Source organism: Aotus nancymaae, unplaced genomic scaffold (assembly GCF_030222135.1).
Source record: "Aotus nancymaae isolate 86718 unplaced genomic scaffold, 86718_ANA_hifiasm-v0.15.2.pri h1tg000048l, whole genome shotgun sequence".
In the NCBI taxonomy this organism is placed as follows: Eukaryota; Metazoa; Chordata; class Mammalia; order Primates; family Aotidae; genus Aotus; species Aotus nancymaae.
The window spans coordinates 471983-490351 of record NW_026988462.1 but is presented as its reverse complement, the minus strand read 5'-3'; the positions used below and the strand labels follow the sequence as shown (position 1 = coordinate 490351).

Here is an 18369-nt window from a genome sequence, read left to right as displayed (position 1 = left end):
AAAGACAAATACCATATGATTCCACTTCTATGATGGACCTAGAGTAGTCAAATTCATAGAGACAGGAAACAGAAAGGTGATTACCAAGAGCTGAGGGAGGGGTAAAATGAAGAGTTATTTAACAGATACAGAGTTTTAGTTCTACAAGAAGATGTTCTGGAGGTTGGTTGCACAACAATGTGAATATACTTAATACTACTCAACTGTACACTTAAAAATAGTTAAGATGGTAAAATTAATGTGTTTTTCATGTTTAAAATATTATTCATTTTTGGAGACAGGGTCTCACTATGTTGCCCAGGCTGGGATGCAGTGCTACTCACAGGGCAATATAGTGCACTGTGGCCTCTGACTCCTTGCCTCAGGGATCCTCCTGCCTCAGCCGCCTGAGTAGCTGGGACTACAGGTGTACACCACCACACCAGGATAAAAAACATTTTTCAGATGATGTAAGCTTTGCATAACAACGCAGAGCCCTCATACTGATTAACGATGAACTGTGCTGCAGTTTGCTGCCCAGAGCTGAATCTGTATCCAGCTTCAGAGTGTACTCTAGAACCTGCTTTCCTGAATAAATATCTGGGGTTTATTAGGATACAACTGCTAAAGGGAAAAACAGAACTTGACATCTTTTGCTATATAATAGCATTTTTTGCTAATACCCCCTTGGAGAAGCATAGGGTATTAATGCTGGAAAAAGTTCAGAAAGTACATTTTAAAGTTAAAGAACATGAAAGCTATACTCCAACCAAACTAAATGATTTTTCTGAGACCATACAGGTAGTAATCACAAGAAGAGTGGGAGAGAAGCGGCATCTCCCAGCTTCCTCTACAATCCTCTTGACACCCACAGTCCACTGGACTTAGCTCTCCGCAAGTCTTTACCTTTGAACTGCACTGTTTACTATGCTGCCACCAGGGGGCAGCAGGTGAATTAGTCTGGTATTCTAAAACCCCTGGGCTAAAGGCCCAATACTCTTCCATTACCCCTTCCCCCATCCCATGAAATATATGGGCATATATGTGACTTCATTGAAATGGTCTCAATAAGCCAGAAGTTTAAAAGAGACCCATACATATTTTTAAAACAAAACAAAGACTTGAGTCCAATGGACGTAACATCCTTACTAATCCTTTACTATTAATGATGTATTCTAATCCCAACAGATGTAATAGTCAATTAATATCTTAGTTTTCTTATTTGTTTGTTTTGAGAGATGGAGTCTCACTGTTTCCCAGGCTGGTCTCAAACTCGTGGGCTCAAGCAATCCAGCCGCCTTAGCCTCCTAAAGTGCTAGGATCACAGGTGACGGCCACTGCACCTGGCCTATATGTCAGTTTTAAACCAAAAATGACTCGACCACAGGATCAACAAGCAAAAAACAAATAAACCCATTAAAAATGGGCAAAGGACATGAACAGACACTTCTCAAAAGAAGATACACGAGTGGCCAACAAACATACCAAAAAAAGCTCATCTTCACTAATCAGAGAAATGAAAATCAAAACCACAATGAGATACCATCTCATACCCAACAGGATGGCATTATCAAAAAGTCAAAAAAAAAAAAAAAAAAAAAAAAAACAGATGCTGGTGAGGCTATGGAGAAAAGGGAATAATTATACACTATGGGAATGTAAATTAGTTCAGCTACTGTGGAAAGCAGTTTGGAGTTTTCAGAGAACTTAAAATAGAGTTACCCAGCAATCCCATTCCTGGGTATATATCCAAAGGAAAATAGATCATTCTACCAAAAAGACACAGACACTCATATGTTCATTGCTGCACTATTCACAACAGCAAAGACATGGAATCAAAGTAGGTGCCCATCAACAGTGGACTATATAAAGAAAATGTAGCACATATACACCATGGACTACTACACAGTCATAAAAAAGGAAGAAATCATGTCCTTTGCAGCAACATGGATGCAGCTGGAGGCCATAAGCTTAAGTAAATTAAAGCAGGAACAGAAAGCCTGGCCAGGCATGGTGGCTCACACCTGTAATCCTAACAATTTTTGGGAGGCTGAGGTGGGTGTGATTATTTGAGGTCAGGAGTTTGAGACCAGCCTGGCCAACATGGCAAAACCCTATCTCTACTAAAAATACAAAAATTAGTCTGGCATGGTAGTGCGTGCCTGTGGTCCCAGCTACTTGGGAGGCTGAGGCAGGAGAATTGCTTGAGTCCAGGAAGTAAAGGTTGCAGTAAGCTGAGATCACGCCACTGCACTCCTGCATGACAGAGCAAGACTTAGTTGAAAGAGAGAGAGAAAGAGAGAGAAAGAGAGAGGGAGGGAGGGAGGACAGAGGGAAGAAGGAAGGAAGGAAGCAAGGAAGGAAGGAAGGTAGGTAGGTCAGTCAAATAATACATGTTCTCACTTAGAAGTGGGAGCTAAACAGAGAGCACACATGGACATAAACCTGGGAGCAAGAGCCACTGAGGATACTAGAGTGGGGAGTGGGAGAGAGGGAGGTAGGCAGGGGTGAAAATGACCCACTGAAAACTGTGCCACTACCTGGGTGCAATACGCTCTGTAAAAAAACCTATGCAGGTACTTCCTGTATCTAAAATAAAAGCTGAAATAATAAAAGGAAATAACATAACTGCTTCCTCCAGAATATCACATCATAATAAATAAATCACATTTACATGTTTAAAAAAAAAAAAAAAACAGACACCTTGGGAGGCCGAGGCAAGCAGAACACGAGGTAAGGAGACTGAGACCACCCTGGCCAACATGGTGAAACCCCATCTCTACTAAAATACAAAAAATTAGCTGGGCCTGGTGGTGCACACCTGTAATTGCAGCTACTCGAGAGGCTGAGGCAGGGGAATAGCTTGAACCTGGGAGGCGGAGGTTGCAGTGAGCCGAGATCAAGTCACTGTACTCCAGCCTGGCAACAGAGCGAGACTCCATCTCAAAAAGAAAAAAAAAGAGAGAGAGAGAAAGAAATCTATCCCATTTCTTTGACACTGGGAACCAAATCTTCCCAGCACGTGGCCTCTGAGGCTTCAACCACAGCAACCTCAAAAGCCCATCTGATGTCTGCCCTCAGTCTTCCTTTGTCAGTTCAGTTTTTCCTTTGTGATGTCCCTATATTAGAAAGGAAGGTCTGTCAATATCAATAGGTCAAACACTCCAGCAACTTTTCAGAAGGAATAACAGGGAAGTTCAAGTCACAAAATAAAACCGATATTCTACTGTTCTTCCAAGTAGATGACAGGAACCGCCATTCTGTGTTTTTCAAATACTACCACCAACTGGAAGCCCAAACCACAGCAGTCAATGGATGAGGCTTGATTTTACAAAAGGACCTCCCTCAGCAATGACCTGTGTACCCAGAGACCTTCCCAGTTTCATCACAAGGGAGGAGTGGGAGATGACAAACAACATTAACAGTGGCATTTTAGTAACTAACCCAGGAGTCAACTCCAGACTTTCAACCAATAGTGACCGGTGACTATTGTTCCTAAATCAAAGAGATAGATGCATGATTTCTGTTTCAAAAATTTCAAATCGTTTTCTTCCTTGAGCTCACCATGTTTTAATAAGTAAAAAGGTATTCAAATGCAAGCTTTGACTACTGCTAAAGACACATTAAAGCAGCCCATTTAAAAAAAAAAAAAACTATGATGGGGCCAGGAGAAGTGGCTCGTGCCTGTAATCCCAGCACTATGGGATGCTGAGGCAGGCAGATCAAGAGGTCAGGAGTTCAAGACCAGCCTGGCCAATATGGTGAAACCTGATCTCTACTAAAAATACAAAAATTAGCTGGGTATGGTGATGCATGCCTGTAGTCCCAGCTACTCAGGAAGCTGAGGCAAGAGAATCACTTGAACCTGAAGGCAGAGGCTGCAGTGAGCTAAGACTGCACCACTGCACTTCAGCCTGGGCAAAAGAGCAAGACTCTGTCTCCAAAAAAAAAAAAAAGAAAAGAAAAAGAAAACCTATAATGGGATCAGCACAGGCAACATAGCAAGACCCCATCTCTATAAAAAATTTAAAAATTAGCAGGGTGTGGTGGTGCACATCTGTGGTCCCAGCTACTTGGGAGGCTGAGGCAAGAGGATCAGTTGAGCCCAGGTGGTCAAGGCTGCAGTGAGCTGTCATTGTGCCACTGCACTCCAGCCTGGGCAACACAGTGAGACCCTGTCTAAAAAACAAACAGCAACTCCAATGATGTTCACTGCAGCTAAAGGGCATTCAAACAAATTACTCTCCGCTGACATCCAGTTTGTTCTCATGTAATCAACTATTCACCGACCAATCCACTCTAGCATAACACTAATGGCAAAAGCAAACTTGGCACTACTAGTCACTAATGGTCAAACAGGAATGAGATGCTCGGGAATGAGATGCATATAACAAATGGATCTTGCATTGCAAAGTGCACTGTGAATTCAGATATTATTTTGTAATAGTTTGCCAAATATAATCTCTCAATTAGTGAGATTTAAGAATGACTCATAATATTCTGGCTTTAATTTATTTTTCAGTATAGTTACCATATTTCAATGTAAAAAACATCAGAAAACCAGTATTTATTTTGATAATGGGTATGTAACATAAATTTAATCCAATAACTTATAAAAGAATTATTAAAAACAAATTTTTATAATTTCAAAAACCTAATAAAAATAGAAATAACACATCTATTAGGATGGCTCAAATGAAGAAACACCAAACTGATAACATGAGGTGCCAAGAAGGATGTAAAGCAACTGGAACTCTCACCATTGCGGGTGAGAATGCAAAACAGTACAGGACTGTGGAAAGTTTCCTATAAAATTAAATCTAGAAGTTTCTCACAAAATTATAACCCAGCAATTGCACTTCTAGGAATTTACCCTAGAAAGATGAAAGATGACTTGGATACAGAAGCTGTATTCAAAATCACCAAAAACTGTAAATAACCCAAATGGCCCTCAACTGTGAGTGGATACACATGCTGCAGTACATCCAGACAATGGCGAGAAGAAAGGATACACAAACAGACGAATCTCAAAGCCATTGTCAGAGTGAAAAGTCAGCCTCAAAGGTTGCACATTATATCATTCCACTCATATGACATTCTGGAAAAGGCAAAACATATGAGGATGAAGAACAAATCAAGGCTGTCAGGGTTTGAGGAGGGGAAGGGCTGGACTACAGAGGGGCAGAATGAGGGAGGAATGGTTTGTTTTGTTTCCTAGCTTTTTGGTGAGGGGACTACTCTGTATACCATTGGTGATGGCCAGTACAAGAATCCACACATTTTAAAGCTACCCACATTGTACAAACAAGCTGGTTTTACTGTATGTAAACTTAATAATAATGAATGAAAGCATGAGAGCATGCAACTACTCTAAAACAGTTAAAAATGAAAGGTAAAATAATAAGAACACTCTGAATCTAATTAATGCCTGGCATGCAAAATTATTTTTAAGAGACAAGAGATGCATATACCAAATATAATAGATGGAATTTTAAAATTCCAACTTGAATAAACCAACTGTACAGGGCTTGTTTTAGAAAAACAGGCCAAGCACAGTGGCTCACACCTGTAATCCCAGCACCTTGGGAGGCCGAGGTGGGTGGATCACCTGAGGCAGGAGTTTAAGACCAGCCTGGCAAACATGGTGAAACCCCATCTCTATTAAAAATACAAAAATTAGCTGGACTTGGTGGCAGGTACCTGTAGTCCCAGCTACTCAAGAGGCTAAGGCAGGAGAATCGCTTGAACCCGAGAGGTGAAGGTTGCAATGAGCCAGGATCACGCCATTGCACTCCAGCCTAGATGACAGAGCAAGATGCCATCTCAAAAAAAGAAAGAAAGAAAACAAAAAGAAAGGAAATCAAAATACAGTATTAAAAGATATTAAGGAATAATTTTTCATTGTTGGGTAGAATTATATTTATGTAAAAAACCCTCAAAATTCATACTAAAATATTTGGGGATGAAATGACATGATTTCCGGCATTTGCTTCAAAATTCTCTAGAAACAAGCAAATAAACAAAACTCCAAAACACAAAGGGAGGAGGGCGCTCAGAACAAGTATGGCAAAGCCAGTATGGTGTGGTGATCTCTGATCCCGGGTAGGGGACACACAAGGGTTACTATACTTTTGAGTATGTCTGGAAATGTTCACAGTAAAATTCTGAAAAGGGGAAAAAAAGGCAGGAAGGGGAGAAGGAAAGGAGGGAGGGCAGTAGGGAGGAAAGAAGGGTTCATCAACTAGAATGTGTCTCTGTCTCTGCAGGAACCAAGTTCAAGGCCAATTTGTACCTAATTGTTATGCATTAAGGGTGGGAATGATATTTTCACTTGCCTTTCTTCACCAGGGGTTCGTTATTTACTCAGGCACAACTAAAATACAGAAGGGAAAGATAGGAAAGGGAAACAGATGTTTTCTAAGAGAGTCCTGATCACTAAGTTGACTCTGAAAACCATTCATTTGATGGGGAGATGCTGGCCTCTGTGCATCCATAGAGAATGGCCGAACACCAAGTGTACTCCTCTTTCTTCCCACGGTAGCGGCCACCTTCGTCTCTACAGCTCTAATCCCAAACACTGCCAATGGAGAGAGAGCCTCCCTGGACACAAGTTTACAGACATCCTGCCAATTTTGTTTTTATTCTACATAATAAAAACATCCACTTATGCCACCACTACACTGAAACCCGGGAGTTCAGAATGTGTCGCATTTGCGTAAGGTATCTGCCAGTTAGCCCAGACGGAAAGTGACAGAGAGGCTTAAGAAACCCAGTGAGAAGCAGGTGACCAAGTTTCTGGAAAGCTCCCACGGTCAGTACATTCGCAGTTACATCCCAGCTGATCTCAAGCCCTAGAACCCTGGTACCGCTGGCTTAGCTGTGAGTCTACTTGACTTCTGTTGTAAAAGATCTTGCTGTTCACCATTCTTCCTAAAATTATCGCGTTAACTGTGACTTAGAACTTCATAAATGTTCCCTGCAATGCCGTCAAACCATTCTTTGTTCATTTATGAGATACTCTCATTTCCTCTTATAAGTTTTTATTAAGCTTTTACAATCTGGATCTAACTTTGCAGAAAACCAAATCAAGGGAGGAAGAGTAATTCAAAGCAGGCAGTTATGATTATTTTCAATAATGGCTCAAAGAACACTTTTCAAACCTCATTTAATGCTGGTAAGTTAATGAAACCATCATGAGATGTAAAAATATTAATTTTCATTAACTTACCTGCTTCATACTCCCAAGTACAGATGACAACAGCAAGAAGAGGTAATTAACACTCAAAAGCTTGGAAAGTAGATGTGGTAATTTGAAAAATGGAAAAGAACACAGCATCACATGAGGAGTTTTCCCACATACACTCTTTCTTACTCTAATTTACTTTAGCCTGACTCAGAACATCAATAATCTCGACTAACTGGAAGTAAGTTCTTTCTTCCTGGGTGCCCACTGTGTGGAAAGCATGATGGCGGACTTCAAATGAGGAAGGTGTGCTTCTCACCCAGAGCTCACAGCCCAGCAGTGTTTAGGCTAGTATGCAAAATAATTAATTATGCAAAACAAAATAACATGAAATTCAAGTAAGTAAAAGAGCAGTCACAGCAACACCACCCCAGGGTGCAGAGGCAGGAGTGCCTGCTGCTGTGGGGACAGGAGGGCCTAGGAGTTATGGGGCTTAGCAGCTGTCTCTCCCACTTTCTCCTGTGTTTGTCTTGCCTCTCTCATCCTCCCCCAAGGCAGACACAGGATCCAGAATTCCTCTTCCCCAAGACAGGTCACAGGAACCAGAACCCCTTCCCCCAAAGCCAGTCATAAAACCTAAAAACACTACTCTCGTCTTCCTCCAGCCTTTCTGTATAACAGCTGGCCATAAAGAACTTGGACAATGAGGAAGTTCTAAAGAACTTGGTCCTGCCCCATGCCTGGAAGGAAGAAATGCTACAACAGAGAGGCCAAGAAGAACCTGAGGAGACAGGCCTTGCGGGGGCTTCCCCACTCAGCCTATTTCCATCAGCGCACACCCTTTTTTCCAATCGCATTTCCATATGGCGGTCCATGCTTCTTCAAATCTAAGCAAAAACTGGAGAGTTCCTCTGGGTCTTTGGGCCTTCATTCTGAAAGTCCTGTGTCATGCATGATTGAACATATGTGCTTTGCTTTTCTATTGTTAATCTTTGTAATGGGGTGTCAGCCATGACCCTTATGATGGGGTAGATAGGGGTCACCCCCTTTCCGCCCCTACAGAGTGAATCAAAGAAGGTTCTGAGCACCGTTCTGCTGATGGAATTCATGCATGGAACCCATGTCTCCTGTCAGCCCAAAGCCCCTCCTTTCAGCGCTGAGGAAGGAGGGACCTGCCAGGTCTAGACCTGAAAGGCCCGCCTCGGTGTAGAATAGCAGCAGAAACACACCTTGGGGATGACTGGCACCTGGTCTTATGTGCCAAAAATGCCTGAGGATCTGCTCTGATCCCATGATGGCTGCTGCATCACAAAGTGATGCTGATGGAACAAAGGCCCCTGCAAACATGTCCATGTCCTAATCCCCAGAACCTTTGACTATGGAACCTCACATGGCAAAGGGGCTTTGCAGATGTCATTGATTAGGGAAGCTGAGATGAGAACATCCTGGGCAATCTACAGGGGCCCTGAATCCAATGGCAAATATCCCTATGAGAAAAAGAAGAGAAGATGGACACCCAGGAGGAGGCCATGTGAAGATGGAAGCAGAGCCAGGAGCTGCCAGAAGCTGAAAAAGGTAGGGAAAGACTTTCCATACAGCCTCTGGAGGGAGGGCAGCCCTGACAGCAGCCTGATTTCTGGTTTTGGATTCTGTGAGCCAAGAATAAATTTTTGTTGTCTTAAGCCTCCCAGTTTGTGGTGATTTGCTATGGAAGCCCTAGTAAATGAACACTGTTACTAAGTAACACTTCTGTGTCAAGTCAGGATAGCAAAGGCTGCCTTGGGTAGGCTGAGTATGACAGCCAGAGTTCGCAAGTGGCGGAAGATCTGCCAGGGGAAGCCATGGAATCTGCACCCTGTAGATCTGACAGGTAAGATATTCTCAAGGCAGTAGGATCTCATTTCAACCTGCCCAAAGAAACTGTTTCACCTGTTGGCCCAGTCCACAGTTACAAGACTAAAGGCAAAAGGAACTACATGTATTAATAAAAACCGGGGTCTCGTTAATTAAGTGATTCCCATAGGGCGAGATAGCAATTCTGACCCTGAGACACACCCAGACATACTGAACAAGTAGGCAATGAGCCACAGGCAATGGGAGCGGGTTTCTCACTGTTGGAGTGGGAGGTGAGAGACAAGCAGGGAAAAGGCGAGAATGATCCATGGGTAACGGATCAGAGCTGGAGACAGCAGTGTGGACTCACAGAAACAGATGGCAGAAGTATTTACTGATATGTGTATATGCACAGGTCAGTACACACATAGACATTTCCTTGCTCCATCAGCTGAGAGGACCTAAAAGCAATGCCACTGCAGTAGAAATAAGCATACCAGCATCCAGCCTGTGGTTTCTAATACCATCTCCAACAGAGGGGAGCAGGGCTCCCTAGAGAAATGGCTGAACCTAAGACTGGAGCAGGGAATACACAAGATGAATCTAGGGCATCTAGCAATACCAGAAAGCAAGGAAGTGCTCAAAAATAAACAAACATAGCAGCCCAAAATGATGGGGCAAGTCGAAGAGACCCAGGAGACAACAGAACAGGCTCCCAAAGGCCAAAGCAGGAACAATTGGAGAACAAAATAAGGAGTACTGGATTACAACCTAAAGCATAAAATAAGTATCTGTGAGTCCATAATGATATAACTGGCTGAGTAAATAAATGCAAGAAAACAGATAAACCCCCTGCACAGAAGAATTCCAAATAACATATGTAGATACTTTCCCCTTAAGGAGATGAAGCATAAATAACTCCTCCCTCCAGAAGCACAGGCTGCTCACTGTGACTTCCTTTCAAAGCACAGTATGAAGAGAGGGGGAAAGTGTGACTTTATAGTGGAGAAGCCTGCCAATCACTATTTCAGTCAGGTAGTCAAGGTCAAAAGCAAAAGAGAGAAGTCATGTAGACAGCACGTAGGCTTGATATGACATAATGCAAACAGCACTTTACCTCTGTGGTCTTCCTCCCAATCCCCATACTCCTGTGGCAGTAACTGTGTGGTGAGGCCTAAAGCAAAGCATCAATTATGCTAGGGTTGTTGTGAACTGAGATTTGTGGAGTGGAAGAAAGAGGTATGGATATAAGTTCTATGGCATCAAGCAAAAATGCTGAAGTCCAGAAACAGACTTGGATGTTACCAGAATGAGCTCATGAAATATTTTATCTTGAGCAGTGGTTTTTCCCTATCTCTGTCTGTTGAAATGGCGTAAAAACAACTGCCAATCCAACAGCAATGAGCACCCTATTAGGTCCAGATTATGGTCTCTATGTACCATTTTTCACTTTAAAACAGCTAACCAGGGCCGGGCGCGGTGGCTCAAGCCTGTAATCCCAGCACTTTGGGAGGCCGAGGCGGGTGGATCACGAGGTCAAGAGGTCGAGACCATCCTGGTCAACATGGTGAAACCCCGTCTCTACTAATACAAAAAATTAGCTGGGCACGGTGGCGCGTGTCTGTAATCCCAGCTACTCAGGAGGCTGAGGCAGGAGAATTGCCTGAACCCAGGAGGCGGAGATTGCGGTGAGCCGAGATCGCGCCATTGCACTCCAGCCTGGGTATCAAGAGCGAAACTCCGTCTCAAAAAAAAAAAAAAAAAAAAAACAGCTAACCAGGGCTCCTTGGAGAAACAGCTGATTCCAGAATTGAGGCAATAAATCTGACTGCAACTTCCTCTTACTGTTGGAACTTCAAAACTTATGATGACCTGCAGAACCCTCTGCCTGGCTCCCTCTCCAGTCCCATCTCCTCCCTGCCAAGGACTCAGCCACACTCACCTTCTTTTGTCTCCTCAAATCTGTGGTTGGCAGAATAATGGCCACCCAAAGATGTTCATACCCTAACCCCTGGAACCTATCTGTTACCTCCTATGGCAAAAGAGACTCCACAGATTTGAGATGCAGAGATTAATCTGGATTACTCAAGCGGGCCCAATCTAACCAACTGAGGAATCCACAAAACTGGAAAACCTGTCCTGGATCAGATCCGACAGATGTGATGACAAAAACGGTCAGAGAAGGGCAATGTTCTTAGCTTTGAATATGGGGAAAAGGGACAATAAACCAAGAAATGCAGGTTGCCTCTGGCAGCTGCAAAAGCAAGAAAATAGATTCTCTCTAGAGCCTCCAGATAGCTGTTATTATACACATCTTTTTAATTAAAAAGTCCAAAAGCACCCAGCTAGTAAGTGGCAGTGCCAGGATGAGAAGCCAGGCAGTCTGACACACAAATATTAGCATCTAGGTTAGGGTGCCCCACATAACGGAAATTCCAGCACCTTTTTCATCTATTAACACAATACCCTCTAGTGTAGTGTTCAGAATAGCTATTAATAAATAGCTGCTGAATATGAATGAATGGACAAAGATATAATTTCCCCTGCTATTCTTTTCTTGGTGGGAAAAAAAAAAAAAACTCTGTTATGGAAAGTAAAATATATACAAAAGTAGGATAATGATACAAGGAAATCTCAAATACTCATCTCCCAACTTCAACACTTATCAACATAGGGCCAATCTTAATGCCAGCATTAGTTTGGTATTATATTCTCTGGTAGAAATACTCCCTCTTCAATAGTCTTTTTCAGAATCACAAGTTCCCAGCTCTCATTACAGTTTCCTTTGTCTGTGTTAACATGAATTTTAAAAAGAAACCTTAAAATGGGCAGGTCCTTCTAAGCAAGACACAACACAAAGACACTGTAAAGGGAAGACTGACATTTTTAACTATGTAAAATTAAAAATTTTTTGCAAAGCCTAGAGATTGTATTACACAAAGTACAAAAAACGGAGTGGAAATAGTTATAGTATGTATGACAAAAAATTAGTATTCTCAATGTATAATTCTTATAAATTAAAAGACCACAACCCCATAGAAAAATAGATGCAGAAATGAACATACATTTTCCCTATTATTCTTTCCTTTCCTTTCTCTCCTCCTTTAATTTTTTAATTAAAAACTCAAAAAATTAATTCTCTGTCACCCAGGCTGGAGCAGTGGTGTAATCACAGCTCACTGCAGCCTCAACTTCCTGGGATCAAATGATCCTCCTGCCTCAGCCTCCCAAAGTGCTGAAATTATGGTATAAGCCACCATACTTGGCTCCCCCACTACTAAAATGACAAACAGACAAGGGCTTCCAACTACTTGCCAGCATACTTCCTCTGGTGCTCTAGAATTTCAGAGCAATGAACACTCTAGAATAGAGGCTAACAGTTCTCACCTGTAAACTTGTTTCTTCAAAGAAATGTTGCCTTGGAATCCAGAACCTCAGTAAGCCGGAGAGTCTTAAAAACTTTTGCCTTCACAGTCCTTCCAAATGACTTAAGGAAAAGTAAGTCCACCTCACATGGTGACCAGAAGGTCCATGGGGACCAAATATCCAGTTTTCAGTCCTGTTGGGAGGTGAGATAAGTAGTAGTCAAGTGAAGAAAGTTAAATGTTTAAGAGACAAGGGGCTTAGAAACAAACATAAATGACCTAACTCCCATTAGAAAGCAATCTCAGACCCTGGGCACCTGCCCAATGAAGGAATATATTTTTATTCAGTGCAAAAATGTAGTCCACATGCTTGAGGGGTCAAAGAATGCCTTGAATAGAGGAATGTTCCCAGTGACCTAGAGAAAGGGCTCAAAGTTCTCAAGACCTCCTTGGTAAGTGTCCATCAGCAGACAAATGGATAAAGAAAATGTGCTACATACACACAATGGAGTACTATTCAGTCATTAAAAAGGAGATACTGTCATTTGCAACAATATGGTGGAGCTGGGGGCTGTTATATTCAGTGAAATGAGTCAGGCATGGAAAGACAAACTTCACATGTTCTCACTCATTTGTGGGAGCCAAAAATTAAAACAATTGAACTCACTGAGATAGGGATCAGAATGATGGTTACCAGAGGCTGGGAAGGGTAGTTGGGGGTTGGGGGAAAGTGGAGATGGTTAATGCGTACAAAAACACAGAAGGCAGGAATATAATCTAGTATTTGACAGCACAACAGGGTGACTATAGTCAGTAATAATGTAATTGTACATTTAAAAATAACTACAAGAGTATCATTAGATTGTAACACAAAAGATCAATGCTTGATGTGATGGATACTCCATTTACCCTGATGTGATTATTACACATTGTAACTCATATACCCTGTAATGAGAGTTTATTATTATACATTGTAACTCATATACCCTTTAATAAGGGATTATTACACATTGTATCTCATATACCCTGTAATGAGGGTTTATTATTACACATTGTATCCCATATTAATGAGGGTTTATTACACATTGTATCTCATATACCCTGTAATGAGGGTTTATTATTACACATGCATCTCATACACACCTACTACTAGGTACCTACAAAAATTACAAATCAAAAAAGATATCCTTGAGAAATAATAGCTATCTACTATGCTACAAATAAGAAAAGTGAGTAGGGAAAGAAAAAGAGTGTATTCTCAGCCATCAGGCAAAGCCGATTTTAGTAATGCTGAGCTCCTATTTTGGTAATGTTGAGCTTCTTTGATGAAGGTTTCCAAGTCTTTAAAGTCAGATAAATTTAGATTTTAAAAAATTCAAACCACTTCTGAAGTAGACTTGCCAAAAATGGTGAGCATGAACCTAATTAAGCCTTTAGATCTAACTTCCAGTTTACAGGAATATAGGAGACGGAGAAGCAAGCCGAACCATACTCCACGAAAAGTGGCCCAACAGATCCAGAATGTGAGGCACCCTACAGGCAATCAACCATGTAACATGGACAGTCATTGGCATTAAAGAAACCCACAAAGGCTGCTCTAGACCTGGGTCAGCAAACCACAGCCTGTGGGTAAGTCCAGCCCGTGGGTGGATTTTAAAACACAAAAGCTTTGGAAATTAAATATTACTGGAGCACAGCCAGGCCGATCCATTTACTATCACCCCGGGCTACTCTGCATAACAATGGCAGAGCTGAGCAGTTGAGGCAGAGACCACAGGGCCTGCAAAACCTAAAAGAGCTGGTATCTGGCCCTTCACAAAGACATTTGCCACCCCTGCCCTAGACTGAAAGAGACAACAGCTGGGCACGGTGCCTCTCGCCTGTAATAGCAGCACTCTGGGAGGCCGAGGCAGGTGGAATCCTTAAGTTCAGGAGTTTGAGACCAGCCTGGCCAACATAGTGAAAGCCCCGTCTATACTAAAAATACAAAAAAATTAGCTGGGCATGGTGGCAGGTGCCTGTAATCCCAGCTACTTGGGAGGCTGAGGCAGGAGAATTGCTTGAACCCAGGAGGTGGAGATTGCGGTGAGCCAAGATTGTGCCACTGCACTCCAGGCTGGGTGACAGAGTGAGTGAGACTCCATCTCAAAAAAAAAAAATAATAATCAGCCTGGGCAACATAGCAAGACCTGTCTCTACAAAAACTAAAATAAAAAAAAAAAAAAGCTGGGCATTGTGGCAAATGCCTACAATCCCAGCTACTCAGGAGGCTGAGGTGGGAGGATGGCTTGAATCAGAGAGTTTGCGGTTACAGTGAGCTGTGATCTCAACAGAGCTAGATCCTGTCTCTAAAATAAAATGAAAGGATAACAGTCAACAAATTCTTGTCTGGATTTGGATTCAAACAAACCAACAGTAAAAATTAGCGCATTTTTGAGCTGATCAAGGAAATTTGATCATGGACTAGGTTTTAGAAAACGTTAAAGAATTACTGTCAATTTCATCAGGAGGTGATAATTATATTATGGTTATACAAGCAAATGCCCTCTCTTTGGAGAAGCACATTGAACAATTTAGGGGTGAAATGTCATGTTGTCTGGAATAAACTGCTTTAAACTCCTTCAGTCACAATAAAAAAAAAAAAAGAAGTAGATACGGCCAAACAAGACTTGTGAAGTCCATTTGATAGATATTTGGAAATTCATTATGTGACTTCACTGTGTTTTTACATTTGCTTAAAATTGGCCTAATGAAGCAAAAAAAATATTGAAAAACAAAAACTAGAACCTTGATCAAAAAGTAGAGGTTATCCCCAAGAGCCTTGTTTTCCAGGCACCCACCACCCCTGGCTGCATCCCTCTCCACACAGTCAAAGCCTCAGCACACCAGCTGTTTGAAGGTCAGAAGTTCAAGACCAGCCTGGCCAACATGGTGAAACCCCATCTCTACTAAAAATACAAAAATTGGCCGGGCATGGTGGCAGGTGCCTGTAATCCCAGCTACTCAGGATGCTGAGGCAGAAGAATAGCTTGAACCTGGGAGGCGGAAGTTGAGGTGAGCTGAGACAGCGACACTGAACTCCAGCCTGGGCGACAAGAGCAAGACTTTGTCTCAAAAAAAAAAAAAAACCAACAACAACAACAAAAACATGTCACTCTCTGCTTAAGGTCTGTCCAACTTTGACCTGCTCCTGGCCCTCCAGTGAGCACTGACCTCTCAGCTCCTACAGCAAGCTGCTTCTGGTTTCCTTCTTCTCTACATTCTAGCTATTTACCAGGTCTGTTACCTCATGATGCCATACAATCCCAGAGACTTCCAATAGGTGAGTCTTTTCTGTAAATCCATCTCAGCGGGTATCATGACACCTTTTATGGAGCAAGCTCCGCAGTCCAGGGGCCTCACAGTCTAAACACCGCTGCCCTGTTCTCGGCAGTCTTACTGACAATAGAGCTTCAAATGAAGAATGGATTCCTGTTCAGCAGGACACTGGGCGGCCATATTTAACTGAGGCCTCTTAAAATTCCTAATAGATTTTGCTTAGATGGAGGATGTTCTAGAGAGGGCTGTGAAGTGCACGATTTTGTCCTCTTATTGTCACCTTTCCTTGGGTCCTGACCCTCTTCAAGCACTGCGGCACTACACACACCTCCACACCAGCCTGCCGGTGCCCTGGCTCGAGGCTGGTACAAAGCTTTCCAATGACTTCAAGAATTGACATAAATTGAAAATCTTACTAATAAAGAGAAAAATGAACAGATCATTTTTTTTTTTTTTTTGAGACGGAGTCTAGCTCTGTCACCCAGGCTGGAGTGCAGTGGCGCAATCTCGGCTCACTGAAACCTCCGCCTCCTGGGTTCAAGTGATTCTCCTGCCTCAGCTTCCGGGGTAGGTGGGATTATAAGCACCTGCCACCATGCCCAGCTAACTTTTTGTAATTTTGGTAGAGACAGGGTTTCACTGTGTTGGCCAGGCTGGTCTATAACTCTTAACCTCGTGATCTGCCCGCCTCGGCCCCCCAAAGTGCTGGGATTACAAGCGTGAGCCACTGCGCCCAGCTCAGATAATTTTTAAATCCCTCTTCTATTCTACTTACTGCTACCTAATATCCAAGATCGCCACAAATAACGATCCTCTCCTAACTAGTAGTAGTTAGGGTCCAGTTAGTAAAGTCAACTAGCTCAAATTATTTCCATACAAAAATCCACCAACTAGAAATTAATTTAATTTTGCAAACTCAACTTTGATAATACAAATCTCTACCAGAGCACAGTGGTCTGCTTATTCAGGAAAGTCTGGCTTCTTCTGCGAATAGTTTCAGGAAAACAAGCATTTTGGGAAAATAAGGGCAAACTACAGCTGCTCCTCACCTGATTTAATAAATTGAATGAGGCCAGGGAAAAGTCTTCATTTACAGGTAAACATACATAGGGACACGTTCGTGTGTGTAAGACCTACGCTTTATAAAGGTCACTTTTAGTTTTTAATTAATAATTTCTGGGACATTTAGTAAAATGAATAACCTGCTTTATAAAAAAGGCCACAGGCCAGGCGCGGTGGCTCACGCCTGCAATCCCAGAACTTTGGGAGGCCAAGGCGGGCAGATGATGAGGTCAGGAGCTTGAGGCCATCCTGGCCAACATGGTGAAACCACCCATCTGTACTAAAAATGCAAAAATATTAGCCGGGCATGGTGGCGCACACCTGCAATCCTAGTTACTCAGGAGGCTGAGGCAGAAGAATTGCTTGAACCTGGGAGGCTGCAGTGAGCTGAAATCATGCCACTGCAACTCCAGCCTCGGTGACAGAGTGAGACTCCGTCTCAGAAAAGGAAAAAAAAAAAAAAGCCACAAATCTAGTGCATTTTCTTATCACTTCAGTACTAATCAACTAAGCGTGGTGTTAAGAAGCTGTGTTCAAAAAAACACCTAAGTCGGTTTCTGAGCCTGCGGCGTCGTCCTTGGCCCACAGAGTCAAACAGCAGCGATAACCATAATTAATAATCAAGGCAGTAAGTTTCTCCAAAATTTCAGAGGTTTCATTAATGGCTCCAAAGAAACCTTAGATCAGAAATTCACAAGTGCCAGGAGATGTTTTCAGATTTCTTTTGCAACTTTTAGTCTCCTTACAAACAGGAAGTCTTTAAAATTAAAAACAATTTCTGAGAAGCGTTAGCCCGGTTCAGCTCGGAGGTCCTCTGAAAGGCGGCGTGTGGGCGGTCACGTTTCCTTTGCGGGGAAGCAGCAGCGCCGGTGCGTGAGGCGGTTCCTGGCTTTGACCGCCCTCCGCCCGCTTCCGCAAGCGCGCCGCTGGGAGGACGCGTTTGGGGCCCACTGTCCCCTCCCTCCGGCTGGCCTCGCCGGCGGCGCCCCAGGCCGCCTCCTTCGCTCGCGGGGACGCCGAGTGCTGCGGCCGCGGCCCGGACGCCGCATAGGGAGCGACGCCCCGAGTCCCTGCGAGCCCCAGGACACCCCACGTGGGGGGCGGAACAGACGCGTCCCCGACACCCGCCCGCGCTCAGCTCCTCACCTGCAGGCAGCCGGCGCCGTCGGGGAGGGCCGGGTCGGGGCGGAAATGCAGGGTCTGGCCCGCGCCTGCGCTCCCAGGCCGCCCCGGGCGGCGCCCCCTGCAGGCGGAACGCGAGGCCCGCCCGCCCCTGCGGCGCCCTCGCACACACCTGGCCGCGCGCGCACCTGGACACCTAACAGCCAGACCCACCCACGCCGATGCCCTCCGAAGACACCCCCGCCGCAGGCACAGCGCAACCAGCTTCACACACCTAGGGACGCCCCACAGCAGTCATATCCACCCTAACACACCTGGGTACTCAGGCTCAAGCCCCGACTGCGTGGTGAACCCAGACACACCTGGGCCTCACCCCATGAAACACAGAGACACAGAGACTCACAGACGTCTCCACGAGCTTGGGGACACGCCACATCAGATGGACACACCAGCACGCACAAATGAACCCAAGCTCAGACACACCTGGGGATGCAAGCCATGTGTGTA

At 43.7% G+C, this 18369-nt stretch overlaps 1 protein-coding gene across 3 annotated transcripts in view; it reads right to left on the bottom strand.

Annotated features, from left to right (window-relative positions):
* Window positions 1–17935, bottom strand: part of GGACT (gamma-glutamylamine cyclotransferase) — a 56306-nt gene extending 38371 nt beyond the window's left edge. The window contains exons 1-2 of one of the 3 annotated variants that reach the window (XM_012440949.2): window positions 17887–17935; window positions 12383–12554 (exon numbers count right to left, since the gene is read on the bottom strand). The gene's annotated coding sequence lies outside the window, so the exon portion shown is untranslated. Of the gene's footprint in view, window positions 1–12382; window positions 12555–15573; window positions 16085–17886 lie in introns of those variants that run through there. The other 2 variants (XM_012440947.3, XM_012440950.3) reach the window with 2 other exon arrangements.
* Window positions 17936–18369: the final 434 nt, after the last annotated feature.